Source organism: Medicago sativa, chromosome 1 (genome assembly GCF_051527215.1).
Source record: "Medicago sativa cultivar Bolivia chromosome 1, Bolivia_mono, whole genome shotgun sequence".
NCBI classification, from domain to species: Eukaryota; Viridiplantae; Streptophyta; class Magnoliopsida; order Fabales; family Fabaceae; genus Medicago; species Medicago sativa.
In genome coordinates this window covers 64,828,930-64,836,477 of record NC_140749.1, presented here as the reverse complement: position 1 = coordinate 64,836,477, position 7,548 = coordinate 64,828,930, and the positions used below count along the sequence as shown (strand labels likewise).

Here is a 7,548-nt window from a genome sequence, read left to right as displayed (position 1 = left end):
TTCGAAGCCAACAACTCCCGATCCAATTCATCCATAATTAGCCATAAGTTTAACTTCCTCAATCTTAATTTACGAGTTACCACAAGTTAATTTGTTCATATACTTACCAACCAGGCTAGTTAATTACCATAGTTGAAGATAAGCTTAAATTGATCTTAATTATAGTACATGTTTCACCATTCTTTTTCCTTGTACATGTAATTTTTATTTTCTAATAAAAGATTATTTTATATATTCATACTTTTGGGTGATGAGTTCAAGTTTAAGAATTTGATTTATAAATAATAATAATTATAATAAAATCTTAACCCAATTAAGTTGTTTCATGTGATACTTTGTTTTACTAAAAATAAACGATATTCATTCCTTTATTTAAATTTTCCTTAATTATAATGAAATCTCGCATGATGGTGTTGGTTTGGGATAAGACACATGTTTGATTCTCTCTTGTATATATGAAAATCACTTATTTAAATAAAATGAACAAAAAAACGTTTTAGAGGGGGTGATTACAATAAAAAGTTGAACTTAATCATCATCTTTAATGAACGAAACTACTACAAAAAAGGGCTTATATAACGCTTTTTTTTGCTTTAGATAGCGCTTTTGAAGCGCTACTACAAATGGCGCTGGTAAAGGTAATATAGCGATTTTTTTTCAGTATAAAGCGCTATCTAAAGCAAGGTTTATATAGCGCTTTATGTCAAGAAGCGCTAGCAAATGTTCTTCTTAGATAGCGCTTTCAAAAATAAACGCTATCTAAAAGGGGTTTAAAATAACAAAAAACAATGTAACACTAGGTTTAGATAGCGCTTTATACAGGAAAAAAGCGCTAGGAAAAGCTTTTTTTTTTGTCAGACTTTTTTTTATATTTACAGATAGCGTTTTTTATTAATTTAAAGTAATATATATATATATATATATATATATATATATATATAATTTTTCTAAGGGAAATATATATATTTTGCACATTAAAATTGAGACTATTATTTATCAAATAAAACGTAAACATATCATAAAAAATGTATGTATATATAGCATAAAAGTCAGAAATGTATAGCCACTAATATGGTAACATGGATATCTCTAAGTTACAACTAATTAGTTAACATAAAGATCAAAATCTTCTATGGTAGCATGCAGCCTTCACCTATCTTCTTGGTCGTCTCAACATTTTTATCCAAAACAAGCAGGCAAATCATTATTCATTTCCAAATTTCGTTCACTCTCCACCATCTGAATATATAGCAGAAAACACCATTAAGCAAATAAGCAACTATATTATATTAGAGACAAATTCAAAGTACTACTGATCATGACTACAAATTAAAGCAAGATTATAAATTAAAAACACTACCACTTCCAGCAAATATATTTAGAAACATGAAACTCACCTTATCATAAAAATATCATATAACTTTTAGGCTGATCATGAACTGACACCATTCTTCTTGGATTTCTCTTAGTTTATCTTTTGAGTATGTCACACACTTGAAACCATCAATGTACTGCATATATTATAACAAAAAACAACCATGTTACTTAATAAACTTAATTATATACAAATATTATACTTTAATATAAAAATAACATACCAGCTTTGGAATCTCATTTAGTTTTGAATTGAGAATCTCTTTCATAAACCTCGTCACAAAGTACCCGCAATCTATACCCTTTTCTTGGCGAGGACACTACAAAAAATAAAATAAGTTTGTATCAATCAATAGGCTTAAAACCACACCAAGATATTTAACTCGTGTGAATTGAGGTATAAGGCATAGATGGTCTCTGGTTTACTGCTCTAAAATTGTGTTGTAATATGGTCTTGGATTTTCTCATCTAAGCTAGAATTAGTTTAACTCAGAGACACACACACACTTACATGTCATATACTCTCTTGTGATTCTACTTCAATGAAAATTATGTGCTTTCAAGAGGATGTCTCCATGTCTCATATTTCCCACTTATTTCTTGTCTAGACTCTTTAACCAAGACTAATAGCATATGGAAAAGGAAAAACAAAAGTATATCATCGTACTGGATTTTGGTAAAGGAATCAGGCCCTTGATATCATTCTATACTAAAAGGAAACTCTTATATGGCATTGGCTAGTGTTAGGAAGACTCTATCATAACACTGAGAATGATCCAACACCTCTGAGTACACTCTATTGCACACCTTTTCCTAGAGCCTTTACCATTCCACAATACCTAATTTCTCGTATATATTTGCAATCATTTTAACAAATTACTATTAGCAAGGCAAAAGAACAGTCACACCCAAAGTCCAAGTATTTGGTCAAATCACACGACATAAAAGGCTACTCTAAGTTGTTAATATTCTTCGCAGTTTGTTCTTATTAATTCATCATGTGCTCAGTTGTTGGTACATACTAATTGATCTTGTGTCAGTAGTATTTCTTTCTAATTGTTTGTAATTAGTTCTTAGACCCCATCATTTAATAACTCGCGAAAACTAATGCAGAATTTGAAACAAAACAAAATAGATGGTAATAATATTGACAAATAAAATGGAAGTACTTGATGAGAAAATCCATGAAAAGAAATTCTAACCTGAGACAGAGAGATCGGCTAGTCCTGTGGAAGAAAGAAAACTTAACTTCTAATCAACATCGAAGCTAATTTTCTTAGAGTTAGAACAACGAGGAAAATAAGCTTTATTTATTATCATATGAAGAGAGCTAACCAACCCATATTCTTAAACTTTGTATTTTAGAACTAGTTAAAAATATACATGTATTGTAATGCCATTGTTAAACTAAAAACATGTTTCACGTATCATGTTAAAGGTCCTTCATTTGCTCAATGTATGGGTAGAAATAACCATTACAAATTAAAAACACAATTGACTCAAGCAATTCCACAAACACTTGATGGGCAGAATACAAGCACAAGAGTAGTTTGTTTTCTCAAAGTACATCAAAAAACAAAATTAGACATCACAGACCCACATCATATCGGAGGATAAGTTCACATCACAAATTAACTTCAGAATTAAAACACGACATATATCATGATGAATTAATATCAATTAGATTTTAAACTTACAATGGAAAGATGAAACATAATAGAACAAAATCCATTAGTTTTAGGATTACCTAAAAATAAGATAAATTAGCCTAGCGGAGCTTCAATTTCTTCTTCTCTTTCCAAAAAGAGATGAATGTAACAATCACAATACAATTTTTTTTTTTTTGTTTTTACTTCTCCTTAATCAAACATGAATATATGAAACAAGGGTTAATAGTGTTTTTCACCCCTGTAATATAGGCCATTTTCGGTTTTCGCCCTTGTAAAATTTTCGGTTTGATTTGCACCCTTGTAAAACTTTTTTTTTTTCCGGAAAACACCCCTCCTTAATCCAACTCAGCAAATTTGCTTACGTGGCGCTGATTTGGCAATTTTTTTTCATTTTTTATTTTTTTTAAATGGCCAGGTGTAAAAAAAAAATCCACATCAGATTTTCATTTTAAAAATATTTAAAAATAAATTTTAAAAAATAAAAAAAATCCAAAAAATAATAAAAATATTCAGTTTTTTTTTCCAAAAATTTAAAAAATCGAAAAATAATTTTTAAAAAATAAAAAATCCAAAAAATCATAAAAATATTCAGTTTTTTTCCAAAAATTTTAAAAATCGAAAAATAATTTTTAAAAAATAAAAAAAAAATCCAAAAAATATAAAAATACAGTTTTTTTTCCAAAAAATTCTTTTTTAAAAATTCAGAATAAATATTAAGATTTTTTCAGAAAAATAGTCATATTTTTCATATTTTTTTCCAAAAAATTTAAAAATCGAAAAAAAAAATTAGATTTTTTTTCAAAAATTTTAAAAATTAGAAAAAATCAGAAAATATAATCAGATTTTTTAAAAATTAAAAAGATTTTATAAGATTTATGATTTATGAATTCTACCTCCTCTAAGGAAGAGCTTAATTATAGGAAAAATGGAATTTCCACGACTTTTATAAAAACCTCTAATATTGTATTCAGATTTTTAAAAATTAATTTTTTTTCCAGAATGTTTTTTAAAAAATCTGACCTCTTTTTTTTTTGAAAATTTAATTTTATTGTATTTTGAAAATTAAATTCCAGAATTTTTAAAAAAAAATTAATTTTAAAAAAATCTGATTATATTTTCTTATTTTTTTCTAATTTTTCAAATTTCCAAAAAAAAATCTTAATAGTTTATTTTTATAATTTTTAAATTTTTGAAAAAAATCTAAGATTTTTTTTCGATTTTTAAATTTTTTGGAAAAAAAAATATGACTATTTTTCTGTTTTTTTATATTTCGGAAAAAATCTTAATATTTTTTCTGAATTTTTTAAAAACTATTTTTCGATTTTTTAAATTTTTTGGAAAAAAAAAACTGAATATTTTTTGGATTTTTTTATTTTTTAAAAACTATTTTTCGATTTTTTAATTTTTTTGGAAAAAAACTGAATATTTTTATTATTTTTTGGATTTTTTTTAAAAATTTATTTTTAAATATTTTTAAAATAAAAATCTGATGTGGATTTTTTTTACACCTGGCCATTTAAAAAAAATAAAAAATGAAAAAAATTGCCAAATCAGCGCCACGTAAGCAAATTTGCTGAGTTGGATGGAGGAGGGGTGCTTTCCGGAAAAAAAAAGTTTTACAAGATGCAAATCAAACCGAAAATTTTACAAGGGCGAAAACCGGAAATTACCTATATTACAGGGGTGAAAAACACTATTAACCCATGAAACAATAAACAAATTTTGATAAAAGATATGGAACAATAGCATTCATTTATCCCAATATAGAATGCAACCTAATAAACATTCAAATTATAAACGAAGAAAAACATGGAACCAAATACTTATGTCGAATTTGTAAACCCTAATTTCGTAAATTGGAGAAGAAAAATTGAAACGAAATCTAAAATTGGTTCGAATTCATACGAAAAATAGAAGCATAAAACAAAAACATGAAAGCTAAAATCCCTAACTTCCTAAAAATTTAGAAGAAAAATAACGAACCTGGAAATTTTTGCTTTCTTCTTCTCTTCAGAAACTCGTTAGCTGAAATTGTGACCACAATTAGGAATCACACAGAATGACGAAGTTTGTGAACGGTTGAGGTCGTTAACAGAGATCACGAACGGAGGAGCTGCGTGAAATCGTGAATGGAGGAGATTGAATCGATGAAGGTTGTGAAAGGATAGCATGGTTTCGATTGAGGTAGTTTGATGAATGGAGGGTTTGTGAGGAAGAATCAGAGAAATTGTTTCTCTTGATGAACGATGGGTTGAATCGCTGAAAGGGTCTCGTGAAATTTATTCTATTTTTTTAATAATTTAAATTTAAATAAATACCAAAAAAGAATACTTGACTGGAAAAAAATTTAAAAAAAAAGAAAGCAAAAAAAGGATGAGGTGAGGCAGGGATCGAACCGAACACACAACCGAACACAAATGACCTCCTCGCTACAAAAGTGAGCTGATTTACCACTAGTATAAATATTCATTGTTAAAAGCTAGCACTTTTTGGATATTATAAGCGCTATCTTTCTTGAGCATATTGTAGCGCTTAGCAAGCGCTATTTAAGGTTGATTCGTTTATAGCGTTTTTTTTCAAAAGCGCTATATATGATTAATCCTGGTTTTTTTTAAATATTTACTATTTTTATTAAATCTATGCTGGCGCTTTTTCTACAAAGCGCTATATAAATTTAGTATCATAGAAAGCGCTCTTTTAGAAAAGCACTATCTATATCCTCCGCGTTTTGATTTATAGCGCTTTCATGTTAAAAGCGCTATTTAAGAGGCGCTATATTTTCTCAATTTTGTAGTAGCAGAAGAAACGCAACTAAGATTATAAAAGGGGTTACGTCTTGGAGAGTTTTTCTTGCATGTAATACCTGAAACGCATGCATGCATGTGTAATGATATCAAATGGAAAAGCCATGTTGGCTGGTGAATTTGTTATAACAAAGAAACACGTGCACGCAAAAGATTGGTGAACACCCTTTTGGTGATCCACCCTCCTACCACTCCTGAGTTGGCAATAAAAAATGATTAAAATAAGAAATAGATCTGGCTAATTGAAAAAGAAAAAAAGAAGAAAAAAAATCATAGTTTCAGCTCTGTCTCTCTCCACGCGATCGCTTTCTCCACCTCTCTCTGCCATTTGCTCCGACGGCCACCAGCTCTCTCTCCGACGGCTCCATCTCAACCCTCTCTCCGACGGCTCCATCTGTCCATCTCTCTACCCATTCTTAGGCGACGGATCTCTCCATCTCTCCCTCAACCCTCTGGCGACGGCGTCTCTCCCTAAATCGCTCCAACAAATTCCGATCCGAATACAACGAAGGAGATTCATTCTTACCCCGAACCCATCTGTAAGTTTGAAATTTCTCAATTAATTTTCTTATCTGATCCCTGCTAATTTTTTATTCAAAATTTAGTTCTGTTGTGTTGATTTTGCCTTGATATTTATAAGTTTTTAAATGTTGATGAGTTTGGTTTTTTTTTCTTTCTGCAATTTGAGTTTGTTAGAGGCTGCAATGCATATGCTAATTGTTTTATCATTTCCCACCTTCGTGTTTTCCGACAAAAACAGTACTCGTATAGTATTGCTATAAGTCTCATAATTGGCCATACATCTTATTATTTTAGACCAGAATTAATGTGAGACTGGTTTGTTTGATGATGGAGCAATTAGACAATCCAACTCCTCTTTAGGGAGTTAAGTAAGTTAATTAAAAAGTTGGTGGGTAAATCAAAGGGTGAGATTAAGTATCCATCCTATGACTCATGCTATAAGTATCATACACTTGTGCTATAATGGAGTTCAGTTTTCATTTTTGCTACGATGGAGGAAGATTGGGTTGGAATTGAATGGGAGTTTCATGCTTTCTCTAAGTTTAAAGGAACAATGTACACTCCAGCAGAAATGGTAGAATGTATGGGTCGAGTGTGGGCATTGGAGCGAAATATGTTTCAATATTGTCTATGCCCACAAGAACGATTCTCACACGCAAACATGAATCAATATCGTAGAGAATGGGAATACCGCATGGCAGAGTCTGCACGTCTTAGGCAATCTCTACGTCAAGAAGCCCAAAGAAGACCAAAACAACGTTCATCAGAAATCCCAAGAGACAGTAATGAGTCGCTCGAACTGGCCATTAACATGATACGTAACGAGAACAATCAGATGCAAATTCGTCTCAACAGATGTCTAAATTCAAGGGAAGTTGAATTACGTGGAATAGAGCATCTCCGTCAATACTGGACAGATGATGATTTATCCGATGAGTAATAATTTATAATTATGATTCTCAATGTTATGACTATCTCCATCTATTGTTAGGACTATCTCCATTAAACCATATGTATTGTACCATTTCAACTATCCATCTATATAATTGTTGTACCTTGGTTTTTATATTTCCTCATCCATCCATTTATACCATTGTAAGTGTCGTTAATATTACTAAACATTTCTGTTATATTTCCTTATCCATTTATGAAAAAATAGTGGTCACGTATTTGTAAAA

At 29.8% G+C, this 7,548-nt stretch overlaps 1 long non-coding RNA gene across 3 annotated transcripts; it reads right to left on the bottom strand.

The window, feature by feature from the left end:
• Positions 1–1,014: 1,014 nt before the first annotated feature.
• LOC146956410 (uncharacterized) lies at positions 1,015–3,199 on the bottom strand. 3 transcript variants are annotated; one of them, XR_015020149.1, is made up of 5 exons: positions 3,122–3,184; positions 2,577–2,600; positions 1,599–1,694; positions 1,398–1,511; positions 1,015–1,239 (listed from the first exon to the last, which is right to left on the bottom strand). It is a non-coding gene; the product is annotated as an uncharacterized LOC146956410 (long non-coding RNA). The 3 variants fall into 3 exon arrangements; XR_015020150.1 differs by lacking the exon at positions 2,577–2,600 and having other exon boundaries at positions 3,122–3,199; XR_015020148.1 differs by lacking the exons at positions 2,577–2,600; positions 3,122–3,184 and having other exon boundaries at positions 1,599–2,281.
• Positions 3,200–7,548: the final 4,349 nt, after the last annotated feature.